This window comes from Epargyreus clarus, unplaced genomic scaffold, assembly GCF_041222505.1.
Source record: "Epargyreus clarus isolate Ecla_fem2 unplaced genomic scaffold, WU_Ecla_fem_2.2 ptg000002l, whole genome shotgun sequence".
Taxonomy (NCBI): Eukaryota; Metazoa; Arthropoda; class Insecta; order Lepidoptera; family Hesperiidae; genus Epargyreus; species Epargyreus clarus.
In genome coordinates, this window is record NW_027332210.1 from 5,734,532 (window position 1) to 5,749,588 (window position 15,057).

At 37.1% G+C, this 15,057-nt stretch overlaps 1 protein-coding gene across 1 annotated transcript in view; it reads right to left on the reverse strand.

Moving 5' to 3' along the window:
* LOC140746631 (5-hydroxytryptamine receptor 1) overlaps positions 1 to 15,057 on the reverse strand; it is a 184,266-nt gene that overhangs the window by 64,650 nt on the left and 104,559 nt on the right. The window lies entirely within an intron of this gene.

Genomic DNA, 15,057 nt, shown 5'->3' on the forward strand with positions numbered 1-15,057 from the left:
TTAGAACTTTGCGAGAATATGGAGATTGGCGCAAAGTTGCTGAATTTTATATGAAGCAGATGTATTATGAAAGAGCTCACCTTTCTAACTATAAGGTACTATGTATGCAGTTGCATCTACTTAGGAAGATAACACACTATGACAACATATGACAACAAGTTTTTTTTTTATTGTTGAACCTAACGATTAAGCAGACCTGCTACCTGATGGAAAGTAGTCATCGCCGCCTATGGACGTACAACACCAGAGAAGTCGCCAATGCATCGCCGGCTTTGAAGGAGAGCTTTGCACCTTTTTTGAAGAGCCCCACGTCATAGCGCTCTGGGAATAACTTAAGAGGAGGCTCATTCCACATCTTACATGTTCGTGGCAAGGACGTCCGAGCAAACCGAAACGTGAAGGACCGCCACAAGTCCAACTGATATGGATAGAACTTCATCCGTCGAGTGGTGCGATGGAGGAATGGAATGGAGTTAAAATAAAACTTAATATAGCAAACCAGTTTTAATTGGTAGTGGAACCACTGGTACCACTCTGACCAAATATATATAAAATTATCGTGTCACAATGTTAGTTGCCGTACTCCACCGAAACGGCTTTACCAATTTTCATCAAATTTTATATGCATATTCAGTAGGTCTGAGAATCGGCTACTATCTATTTTTCATACCCCTAAGTGATAAGGGTTGTTCACTCTTAACTTTTTTATTTATATGGCAACTCAACGTTTGCCGGGTCTGCTAGTTAAAATATAAACCCTTTTTAGACTTACAGCCCCCACATATCGTGGTTCCATAAACAAAGTACTCAAACACCCAGACTCAGAACAGATATCTAAATTCATCATCCAGATATCTGTCTGACTGGGGATCGAACTAATAACCGCTTTGACGCCCTTATGCACGTTATTTAATATTAATCTATCCAATGATTTGCCTCCTAAATTTATGAAATTTCACAATTCCTGCATATTAAAATTTGTGAAGTATCCATTTTTGGTAGGCAAAAATTGTATAGGTTGATTATTGATTGTCCCTATAGTTCCGGGACTAGAACAGGGCTACGGTATCCTGCCTGTTGTAAGAGGCGACTAAAAGGGGGCTTCCGGGGTTGCGGGCGGCAACAGTGGGAGCTCGAACCGTCCAGTAAGCTACCCCGGGAATGACGGCGGTATGTGTGGTCGCATACCGTCGTGAACACCAGATGGTGTGGGAGGAGCGAAAACTGCTCCCCCAGGACAGAGCCCGATCGGGGCATCGCGCTTGGAGGACTCCGGTTGCGTTCCGTCGGAGTTCCCGAAGTTCTCCACCAAGCGTTGAGGACGCCCACCGGGGGGGTTTTAGTGCGGTAAAAATCCCACATTACCCGGCGTCGCTCCCACGTCGTCGAGTACCTTTTGAAGGTTTCCCCTCGTTAAAAAAAAGGTTGACTATTGATAGTGGACTTAAATCTATCTCAGTTTATGACTTTAATCGCTTACTCTCAACCCCATGTCAGTTTTCACCTACATCGTCATCGGTTCTCATAAAATGTTGCAACACAAACACACTTCTAATATTAAAAAGGTCGCTTCTAAACTTACAAGAATATGAAGATAGGCCGCAAACTTCTGAATTTTACATGAACCGCTCGAGCGAGTGATGTATCGTTTGAAGTTATGAGGAACGGTAACCGATATTGGCTTTTTTGGGATATGACAAAGTATTGCGAAGTTTTTAGGGCGCAGAATACGGAAGGCATCGCATATGTGGATAATGGCTTCTTATGTTCAAGCGACATTGTATCAACGTACCCATGTATAATGTATATATTTGAATTACGATTTACTTTGAAGTTTAATTTGAGTTCGTCCATGATGAAACAGAACGTGTCTTAATTAATTCAAATAACCTTCATCATGAACAACCCATTACTGTCCCACTGCTGGGCATGGGTCTCCTCTCAGAATGAGAAGGATTAGGCCATAGTCCACCGCGCTGGCCAAGTGCGTATTGGATGACTTCACATACCTTTAAGTTTTTTTTTTATAAAGCTCTCAGGTATGCATTCCTCACGATGTTTTCCTTCACCGTTTAAACAAGTGATAATTAATTTCTAATACGCACATAAAATTAAAAAACAGAGGTGCGTGCCTGGGATTTGAACCTCGGACTCCTCGATCGAGCGGCCGTGTTCCTTAACCACTAAGGCTATCACTGCTTTTAAATAATAACCTTAACTACTAATTAGTATAAACATAAAATATCGGACTGTTTAAAAATGATTAATTGAAAATAGCCAGAAAATAGCCAATAGCAGTGAAATAGCCAATTTCACTGCCACAACTTAGACGAATTCAACGACAGTATTAGGTATGTGGTTCGACTCCGGCGGCACCACCACCACACCTATTTCTAACCAACAACAGCAGTGTTAAGCGCTGCTGTGTTCCGTTTTGAAGGGTGTGGTAAGGGAGACAGAGTTTTCCGAGGCGTTCCAGCTTAGTCTGTGGCCGACCTCAGGTAGGAATATCTAATCCTATCTGGGGTTGATTACAGATATCCATGGGCGGCAGTAGCCACTTACCATCAGGTGGACTGCATGCTCGTCTGCTACTCCTATATTATAAAAAAGTCTATGTCTTATGTCGGCTCAGGTACAAACAATATTGCCATTACATAGTACAAATAAAACTGAACGTTAAGCACTGCTGCTAAAAAATCACTCAACTCAATGAAATTTCTTTATGCCTAAAAATATCTGGCGTACCGCGTCAAAATATGAACAACCATGTTCGAAGGTGCGAAAAGTTGCTTATATATCGCAGCCTACAACAAAGGAACGAAGACAGATGACATACACGCACCTGCACATATAACGTACGATATATGACTTTATTAATAACAGGGCAGGAAATTCCATACGCTTGTCTCAAAGTAATTGCGTGTCGTTATTTTGATGGCGGCATCTTAAGAATGGCTTGCACTTAGTACAAAATACAGAATTCGTTCGTTAGGTAAACACGAAAGACTTTTCTTAATTGTTCGTAATATTTAAACTATTGTTTATATACAAATTATTTATATTTAAAGGTTTGGAAATGGGATATCTAGCTAGCTAGCTAGGTGATCATGGCCGGGGAGCGGCCGTGCTCCGACAGTCTCAGTTCAGAACTTGTATTTAAAGGAGATGTTGTGAAAAGTTCGATGGCGTGATGACGCGACACGTGAGGTCATCTATTGACGAGAAGCGGGAAGTTGCCACAAAGGTACAACTTCATGTTTCGACTTTGACATTACACCTATTTCTGCCTAACAACAGCAGTGTTAAGCACTGATGTGTTCTGGTTTGAAGAGTGTGGTAAGGGAGATATACTTTCCCTATGCGTTCCAGGTCAGTCAGGGGTAACAGCGCATCTGTGGTATATAGGATTAGATATCCCGACCTTAGGTAGGAATATTTAGATAGGAATGCTTCTATATGAGGTTGATTACAGATGTCCGTGGGTGGCAGTAGCCACTTACCATCAGGTGGACTGCATGCTCGTCTGCTACTCCCATATTGTACAAAACGACTATGCTATTGGTAATCGAATATACTGTAATATTGTAAAGTATATTACTACATAATATATTGTAACATTCTACTACAACTACAACTAGGTATTTAATATTCTGTATATTGGATTATCAATACCAATATTGATCTAACGAACATATTTCACGTATTTAAAAATATAATAATATATTGAATAAAATACTTTTAAATAATAAATGTTTACGCAAAAGTAAATTTGATATGCGACCAATCTCGACCTAGATTTCACCAACGCTACCATTGAATTCAGGTGTTATTTTACAGGTATTTATGAAATTCGATGTAAATCTACAAAATTACTACCATATGCATATTTATTACGAATAATGTATTCTTATAATAACAATAAAATATTTGTTACCTAATATATTGTTACGATAATATGTTTGTAACCGACCAGGTGATCTTTGTATTTAAATTTCCATGAAAAATGAAATAGATGGCAGAATTTGTATATAAATAACAAATTTTCGTAATCACATTTTGTTTTTAATTTCACGTAAATGTACCCAAAATTGATTAAGCCCTTTCATAAAAGTCAGATAAGCAGAGGTGCAAAAGGCAATTTTGGATGTGTAGAGAGATATTTTTTTATAACAATGCATAAATGAAATGTAGGTGAAATTCCATCTGGCTCTGCTCTGTGGGGAGCAATTTACGTTCCTTCTGCACATCTGGTGTTTACGACGGTATGCGATCACACATACCGCCGTCCTTTCCAGGGGTCGTTTAATGGATTCGAGCTCTAACTCTTGCTGTGCAATGCACCTTTTTAGTCGCCTCCTGCGACAGGCCGGGGATACCGTAGCCTAATCTAGTCCCAGGATTGCAGGGACACCCATGTTTTTTTTATAATATAAGAGTAGCAGACGAGCATGCAGTCCACCTGATGGTAAGTGGCTACTGCCGCCCATGGACATCTATAATCACTGCTGTTATTACGTAGAAATAGGTGTGGCGGTGGTGCCGCCGGAGTCGAACCACAAAGGGTTCTACCATCTTCAAACCGGTTGTACCACCTAGCATAAAATCTAGCAATAATAAACACCAGAAATCTAAAAGATCAAAACGTTGTGTTGCCATATAAATAAAAAAATGTTAAGGGTGTTAACCTTATCACTTAGGGGCATGAAAAATAGATAGTATCCGATTCTCAGACTTACTGAATATGCATATAAAATTTGGTGAAAATCGGTAAAGCCGTTTCGCAGGAGTACGGTAACTAACATTGTGACACGAGAATTTTATATATAAGATATCACATATTTACTACGTATAAACACATCACTCACTTTAAATTAGATACAGTCATAACCTTTATCACAAATAGTCATTATACTTTATACTCACGGTAACTATATGAAGTTTAATTCCTTTCGAGCACTACGAACCACTCTAGAACGTGGAGGGCGTTCGAGGGCGCGTCGAGAGATAATACAACAGGGAAGAACCGCTTTATAAAGTACGGTGTAATTTATAAGCGAAGCGGGTAATGTTATTTTGTTACTAAATTTTAAGGAGGTAGAAGAAACTATTAGATTTTGAAGGTAGATTTTGCAACGTACCTCAAATACGTTAGACCTTTTCTATTAGGTTTGTCGGAGCAAATACGGCAGTTCCCCTATTATAAAATGAAATGATTAAACACCTGAGGTAAAACTACCTGCATTTTAAATAGGAAAACAAGTGCACGTGCGCCGGTCCTATAAAAAGGGCCGTACTGGCGACATCGGGACATTACTGCTCGAGCTGTGGAACAGTGTGGACCTCCTTAGGACGTCGTTATGCTGCCCGAAGAATAAACGAAGCTCAACAATTCTCGTGTGGTTTGCTTTCGAAGGTTTCATCGAGTCATTCATCAACATCATAACAATAATTATGACGTCAGCGGTGCTGACGTCACGTTTTTTTAAACTGTTACTCCGTTATCAGAATTGGGATCGGAACAAGCTCCAATCTCGCCTACATCCTCATCAGCTGCGGCATCCTTCCACCTGTCACACCAGGATCATCACTAGATAGCACCACATTACGAGCTGCTATTACAATAGGCACTTCACACCTACTACCTGGCACATCGGTAGTGGGCGTCCCAGAAAAGTGGCCCATGATCCGCTTCATTATTGCATACGGGCGACACGTTTGATACTTGTGTGGTCTATTGTTTCAATTTATTTCATTTTTTTAATGTTCACCTAATGTTTGAGTGTTCACAGGATAAGAAACTAGTATAGGTGCTTATTGGTGGTATTTCAACGACATTGGACTTGTGTTGACCGCGAACAGATTGAGTGGCCAATGATACGGGTGGTCATAAGGCAGGACACTTTTTGACAGTGGTAAAACCAAGGTGGTGAGTTAGTAAGTGCAGTTTCGGTAAGTGACTTTGTGCGCTTAAAAGATTAACATACTTGAGGTACTTCACGGTTTAAGAATTTAATCACTAAAATGTGATCACTGTTTGATAAGAATTATTTAGTGTTTGAATGAAGTTGCGGGTACCCTCGTTATTTCTAACTGCTCATTAAAGGTGTTTGTGATGTGGAGATACGATACCGTAGTGTTCGGTGGCGAATAACCTTAATGATTAATAAGAGTTAATCAGGACTAGCCGAGTGGAAATTTTAACATTCAATTTGTTTATCTGACTTACAGGAACAGCACACGAGGACGTGTGACTTGTCATGATGGCCGAGTCGGAGAGAGTCACCAGTAATAACAGCTTTGAAAAGAAAATAAAAAGAAAAAAAAAAAGAAAGAAAAAAAAAAAAAAGTTTTAGCTTCTTCATTATTATTGAGTGTTCTAACGATTTATTGAAATGTGTTTACAGATACCTACTACAAGTAAATGGTGAAGGAAGCACGTAATCCAAGTGGTCCAGGACAAGGAGCACTCAACGGATTAAAGAATACCTACTACAAGTGAATGGTCGAGGAAACACGTAGTCAGTGGTCCACGACAAGAAGCATTCATCATCTGAACAAAGTGTGAGTCGAAAACAATTTATTTGCTTTCTCTGAATATCTACGAAAGTGTTATCTCTGAATTAGTCATGTGCTACGCTTGTGCTAAAAATGGGTTTTCAATGCCGCGTCACACCGTCTTGAGAGTGGTACCTCTGAGCTGGTCATGTGTTACCCCTGAGCTATACCGCGGGTCCTTGATGTATCCACAAGAGAACCTTGAGACACTGATGGATAGCCGGGTATAACCGTGACCAGACACGTACACACCATAATCTGGAGAGTGATACCTCTGAGCTATCCACGCGTTACCCCTGTGCTAACCATGGGTCCATGATGTATCCACAAAGGAACCATGAGATACCATTGGGACCCCTTGTGGAGCCCGTGGTAGACACGTATTCACCACAGATCGCCGAGAAACTTTAAATAACCTAAACATTATGACAGTTCTGTGGATAGAACTCATAAAAACTACCCATATTTATTTACAAGACAGGTGCATGGGAAATGTCTTAATGTGCCGCTTTTATAACACCATCTGTAATCTGTAATGGCAACATGTGTTGCTTACAGATACCTGCCTCAAAGAAATTATTTTCTTTCAGAGTTTGAACTTCGCAACGCAGGCAGGCGCAGAGCACGCGCCGCCTGTCAGAATGGCCGTGTCGGAGCAAATACGGCAGTTCCCCTATTATAAAATGAAATGATTAAACACCTGAGGTAAAACTACCTGCATTTTAAATAGGAAAACAAGTGCACGTGCGCCGGTCCTATAAAAAGGGCCGTACTGGCGACATCGGGACATTACTGCTCGAGCTGTGGAACAGTGTGGACCTCCTTAGGACGTCGTTATGCTGCCCGAAGAATAAACGAAGCTCAACAATTCTCGTGTGGTTTGCTTTCGAAGGTTTCATCGAGTCATTCATCAACATCATAACAATAATTATGACGTCAGCGGTGCTGACGTCACGTTTTTTTAAACTGTTACTCCGTTAGGTTTGATCGTATAATAAATTTAAACTCTAATATGCAGACAGCGTTAAACCACAAATTCAAAACAAAAAAAAATATATCACTTTTTTGTTAATTAATTCACTAAACGTTTACCTACATCATAAAATAAATACTCCTATTTTATACAAGGATTGTCTAATTAAATGCCAGCTGAGCTGAATGAACATATAAATCAAATTCATTTCTCTAAAATAACTGATATTTTGAATTATTGTCACAAACAAAAAAACAAGTCTGCTTTTACTTTTGTAGAGAATTGTTTATTTCTAATATTATAATTTTAGGAAAAGAAGGCGTCCATGCTTCATTAATAAAATCAAAAATAAATAAAACGTTGCAAAATATACCACACTAGCTGACCCGGCAAACTTTGTACCGCCTCAAAATCTATTTATCAAATATATTTCATAAAAAAATATAGCATATGTTACTCGTAGATAATGTAGCTTTCGAGTGGTGAAAGAATTTAAAAATCTGTCCACTAGTTTTTGAGTCTATTCAGTACAACCAAACAAAGTTTTCCTCTTTATAATATTACTGTAGATATACCCGCTATGTTTGTGTTTTGTACCATTTTCTTGACCAAGGTAATTTAGTTCAAAACATGTACGAAACGGGCGGAGAGCGGAAAGTGAATTTTTAATCAGAAAATACGTAGCAGGCTAATGTTCTGGACCATATTTTGTTTCGTGAAAAATAAATATAGAATGTCCGCATTCTACGCAATGATGCAACAGAAACAATTTAATTTCATTTAGTTACATACACGTGTAAGTTCATGAAATAAAATTATGATAAAGAAAAACCGACTTCAAAAAGGAGGTGGTTATCAATTAGGCCGGTATTTTTTTTTTATGTATGTACACGAATTACTCCGCCGTTAGTGGACCGATTTTAATAATTATTTTTTTATTGTGTAGGGACGAGCTGGAAATTGGTCCTATTTAAATATGGTTAGAATCCATCGATGGGTTCTGGAGAAAATGAGGGGAACTCCTCCACCCATGTAAATATAACAGCCATAACTTCGCCGTTTATGAACCTATTTTAATGCCTTTAATTTCGTGTGTGGACAATTGCTACAAGTTGTTCCCATTTAAATATGATGAGGATCAGAGTGGGTTCTGGAGACAAAATATGTAAGTTCTCAACCGATGGGTATAATTGAGTTTTGTTTGACGATATTTGGTGTAGGTTCTAATGATATTGCAAAACCAGTTTATCATTGACTATTTAAGGGTCTTATAATGTGGCTCGGAGACAAAATATGTAACTCCTCAACCGATGGAAATAATTGAGTTGTGTTTGAAGATATTTGGTGTAGGTTCTAATGAAATTGCAAAGCCACTTCATCATTGACTATTTAAGGGTCTGATAATGTGGCTCGGAGACAAAATATGTAACTCCTCAACCGATGGGAATAATTGAGTTGTGTTTAAAGATATTTGGTGTAGGTTCTAATGAAATTGCAAAGCCAGTTCATCATTGACTATTTAAGGGTCTGATAATGTGGCTCGGAGTCAAAATATGTAACTCCTCAACCGATGGGAATAATTGAGTTGTGTTTAAAGATATTTGGTGTAGGTTCTAATGAAATTGCAAAGCCAGTTCATCATTGACTATTTAAGGGTCTGATAATGTGGCTCGGAGACAAAATATGTAACTCCTCAACCGATGGGAATAATTGAGTTGTGTTTGAAGATATTTGGTGTAGGTTCGAATGGAATTGCAAAGTCAGTTCATCATTGACTATTTAGTTAGGTTAGGTTGGAACATATAAGATAATATAAAACTAAGCGAGCAGGGCGCGGCAGCGCCCTGCGAGCGGGCGGTTCCAATCAATGTAAATTCAATTCAGACCTTACCTTAATTCATGATCACGTTTATACAATTTTATATTATATTAATATGAATGTTTTTATGTCATCACTAAAAAGGGTGAAAAATTTTTTTTAACAAAAAATATAACCGACTTCTATGTCACTACAAAGTAAAAAATAATTGAAATAAATGTTGGTTTAGTACATATTTCTGAAGGCGGCGCTCATATTAGACACGCTTTTTACATCGTTATCCAACTAAATATATTGATTTTTTGTAATATAACGTCAATATGTATGTTTTAAAAAAAAGAGAAATTGTCGTTTCTCCTTAATAAGTGACTGTAATTTACAAATTACAGGCAATCAATTTTAATTTCATTACATGCTTTGATCCCCTTACCTATCAAAGAGGATAAAATAATCATTTACTGTAATTTTACAATAAGTATATGTTACTTAATCAATGACCATGTAAAAATTACCTGTTTAGAGTATTTATTTATTTATTTATTTATTAACATCACCAACGATTATTACATTTGCATGCGCCACCATAACTTAAGAACTAGGAATACAGTTAACAATAAATGCATAATCACTTATAGGTGAGTATCAAAGACTCCTTGTAAGCATACAAAAAAGTAAGACGTCATTATAACAATAAACAAAAGTACAGTTTGTATTTATACTCATTAATTAATCTAAGAATTGACCAATATATATTTTTAATCTACGAATGACTAATCTACAGTCTTAAGCATTTTTTTAAATTTATCCAGAGACACATGGTTAATATCCATATCTGGAGACCCACTGCATCCATTGTATATACGGACCATTCTACATATAGGTGAATTGGAACCCAGCACAGTTCTTCGAAATGGAATGACGAACGGCTGAAGAGGTTTACGAGGCATTCTCACAGGAACTCTAAAAGACAGTTTTGGCAGAAGTTGAGGAACATATAAATGGTTATTTATAAGTTTGAACAAAAAAACTAAATCCGCATTTCTTCTTCGACTTTCTAAATCTTCCATTTTAAAATAATTGAGCATGTTGGAATATGAAAATTCACGCTTCGTCTTACCACTGAAGTATGACAGATGCCTCATAAACCGCTTCTGTACTCTTTCCAGACGTAGTGTATGCGTCGCATAGTGCGGACGCCAAACCACACTACCGTACTCCAAAATCGATCTCACTAAACTGTTGTACAGAGTCACTTTGGTGGTTGCCATTTTAAATAATTCTCCATTTCTCATAACGAAGCCTAACATTTTTGATGCTTTTTTAATAGTTACGTCGATGTGTGGGTTGAAGGTAAGTTTGCTGTCAATTACGACACCCAAGTCCCTGATTGTGTTCACTTCGCTGATCGTTGTGTTGTTAATATGGTAACGAGATGGAATTAAGTTAATTTTTCTGGTGAACTTGATGTGAAAGCATTTATCCACATTTAGTTCCATTCCATTATCAGACGTCCATTTGGCAAGAGAATTGATGTCTGCCTGAAATAAAGCCACGTCTTCCCATGTTTCAATAGTTTTGTATAATTTGAGGTCGTCGGCAAACAATAAAGGGGACGAATACAAGAAGTACTGGGGAAGATCATTAATAAATATATTAAATAGCACTGGACCCAAATGAGATCCTTGCGGGACACCTGACAATATTGGAAATGGTTTGGAAGTAAAACCATTAAGAACCACGAACGACGAACGATCTTTCAAGTAAGAAATCAGCCACTTTTGAAATGTTCCCACAAAGCCGTACAATACTAATTTATTTATTAAGATATCGTGAACGATCCTGTCGAATGCCTTACTGAAATCAGTGTATAATGCGTCTACTTGCTTGTGATTGTCTACCTGTTCAGCTAACTCCTCAACGTAAGTCACCAAATTAGTATGTGTGGATCTGCCTCTTAAGAAACCATGCTGGCAATCAGATACGTATTTCTCAAAGTGTCTTTGTATGTACGGACATACAAGAGATTCAAATACCTTGCCTAATGTGGGTAAAATAGAAATAGGTCTGTAGTTACTCACAAGGTGAGCATCGCCCGATTTATATATGGGTACGACCTTCCCAGTTTTCCATACAGAGGGGAAAATCCCAGATCGGATCGACGAGTTGCAAATAATGTACAATGGAGTTGAAAGATTGGATGCGCAGTTAACAATAAAAATAGGAGGAATTCCATCAGATCCAGCACTCTTATTAATATCTAAAGTTTTAAGAGCTTTGAGTATTTCATCTTGGCTGATATGTATTGGGGAGAAAATATCACTATGTGTACCAGCTCTTGAACTGAGGTAGTCCGCTTTGGGTACATTGAAGCTTGATTTGGAATGTGAATTGTATACGGAACAGAAGTGAGACGCAAACATATTACATATATCGTTGTTATTGCTACAACTTTTTACACCATCAGTCATAAATGCTGGGTATGTGCTAGTACCGCCTCTCTTCTCCTTCACGTATGACCAAAAGTATTTAGGGTTTGTAGAAATTATGTTCTCTGTTTTGCTTAAATAATCATGATAGCATTTAGTAGTGAGTTTAGAGCAGCGTTCGGCTAGTAAACGATAGGAGATTAGGTCTAATGGATTTTTATATTTTTTGTATTTGATTCTATATTTATTTTTTTCATTTAATCGTCTAATTAGATCTCGTGAGAACCAAGGTGGATACTTTCTTTTGGTCACTTTAGTTAGAGGTACAAACGTGTTTATAATGTTTCGTATGTTGTGGTATAAAATGGCAACCATTTCGTTGACATCTGTTAAACCAGAAAATAAGTCCTCCCAATTTATAGTGCCTAATTTTTCATTTACTAACGGGTAATCAACCTTACGAAAGTTCAATTTTCTGTTGTCTAAGTTATAAGGTAAGCTAGGCTCGTCTACTAAAGGTAAAGTGATTATTAACGACGGATGCAGTGGATCCTCGGGACATAAAACATCAATAGCACGAGATACACTGCAAGATGGATAATCTACCAGCACTAAATCTAGAGTTCTATCCATATAGTTGGTTATAAGGTTATATTGTCTTAAATTGTTTATGTTCAAGAAGTCAATAAAGTATTGATACAAAGGAGTAGTTTGGTAAGCTTCAGATTGAGTTGCTCTTACCCAGTTAATATTACTTAAATTAAAGTCTCCTACAACGCAAATGTGAGACTTAAGACGCTCTGACATTTTTGACACATTGTCTGCGAAGTATTCCAACTCCGATCTCCTAACTGGTGGTGGAAGATATACCGCGCAGAAGGTAATTAAACAAGGCTTATTGACAGTATTTAATTCCACCGTAATCCATAATTCTTCACATTTACTGTTCGATAAGGTAATTTTGGTGGATTTTAGTGATTTTAAAACCCCTATTTAAACTCCACCACCATCCACCTTGGACTGAAAACACGAGTCATTCCTATCCCTTCTGTAAACTGTATATCTTTCATCAAACAACTCAGAACTCAAGATATTACCATTTAACCATGTCTCGGTTAATATTATTATATCATTGTTGCAGTTTAAAATATTACAATAACAATTATGAGTTTTTGTTCTAAGGCCACGAACATTTTGATAGTATATAGATAATTGAACGTTTGTAACAGGATTAGTGCTTATACCATACATAAAATTTGAGAAAAATTTGAGAAAAATTGAGAGTAAAATAACAGTAGTTGATTATATTAAAGTAGTAAGTAGTAACAACGAAATATAATAAGATATAATTATTTAAGTTTCTTCAAAGTGTCAGTGTCTTTTATAATTATGTAATCAGTATCGTCGCTCTTTCTTATATGAATACGTCCACGGCGCACCCACACGTACTTGTACCCTTTTTCTTTTGCTGTAGTCCTGGCGGCCGCATACAGAGCTTTGTTCGCAGAAGATAAGTGTTCCACAACATATATTGGTGATCTAGCACCATTAAAATCTAGATGCGAAGTGTTCAACTTGTTATGAACAGTCTTATTTTTGTTAAAGTTGATAACTGCGGCCAAGTACTCGTCTCTAATTTTGGAGTTGGTAAATTGAGCCACTATAGACCGCGGCCTGCTATTGTTTCTGTTTATTTTCGCGACTCTTGTGCAGTGTGAGATGTTATCTGGGCTGATTTTACAATTAATCATATTTCCTAGCTGTAGAATAACACTCATTACATTCTCATTATTCCTTTCAGGCACACATTGTATCTCGATGTTGTTTGAGCGGGCGTTTTGTTCCAAAATATTAATACGATGCTTTAAGTCATCGACTGTGGAGGTTAAGTTAGAATTTTGCTCTTGCAGGTCAGCTAAAACAGTTGTGGATTCACTGTGCTCTTTGGATATAGCTTCTACTTTGGAATTCAGGAACTCTATCGAATTTTTAACTCCTTTGATTTCTTCTGTTACAGATCTTAGCTCCGTGCATATAATAGAGCTTATAGTTGTATGAAGTTTTGTAATTAAGGATTCCATCTCATTTTTAACAATTTCTTGTACAATATTGTGAATGTCATTTACTGATGCTGAAGTTGACACGGCAGTGGGAGGCGAGTACAAGGCTTGCCTTTTTGATGGTCTGATTGTTATATTCGAGTTGGAAGACACAGGGGTACTGTCGTTTTTACCATATTTGGGACGCTGTATATTACAGAGCGGGCATACCCAGTTGGTAACAGTGTTGTCATCAACTTTATTCTCTGCGGTGTTTAGACAGGCCAAATGAATTTTTTTACGACAAGTTACACATTCAATATATTCTTCGGTAGCTGTGTTCTGGTTGCAACATCCCCAAGCACCGGTGGACATAATAGCGGTAAAGTCTGAATGTCTCTTGTATATAGTCCAAGACACTATTAGCTTAATTTAGTTGCACTTGTTCCAAAAAAAATAAAATAAAAATAAAAATAAAAAATTTTAAACGTGTTTTTAAATTTGCCAAGAAAAAAATGTAATGAATAAAAATTAAAATAAAATAAGAAATAAAATTGTAACAAGATAGCAGGAAATATAAAAATAATAATACAAAAAAAAAAAAAAAATAAATAAAAAAAAAAATTGTAATGTTAGAGGTTTGAACTCAGTTGCGCTCGAAAGCAATGTTCACTCTGAAGCCACAACACCACGGAGCAGACTACGATGAGGTCCGAAAAACGATGTTAGTTAAAACTTTGCTTGTAATATTTCTAAGCTATAGTTGTTGGTATATATTAAGTTCTATTGTTTTTGAGCCAAGTCACTGTACTCGAACACGATTTTTGCACTGAGAAACGGAAAGTTTTGAGTATGATTTTGCCTGTTGCACTCACAGTTTGACACTTTTTGCAATACTGTTACTGTTGTTTTAATTTACTCACAATTACGATTCTAACGATATGCAATTTATAACGAATTTCGTAAAAAAATGCACATAAATCACTTAAAAACAGCGGGACACGTAAAAGTACGTTTGCTTACACAGTAATCCGAACGACGAATGATATATGACCTATTTTTATACCTGTTTAAACTATACATTGTCAGTCAGTTAATGTAATAATTTTATTTAATACACTACTCATTATGTATTATATTTATATTCTGTAGAATATATATTTAGATAATAACACATTCTAACCATTCACAAAAACTCAACTAAATGTGACTTCGAATTACGTGAATGTTAATTCTTAACGA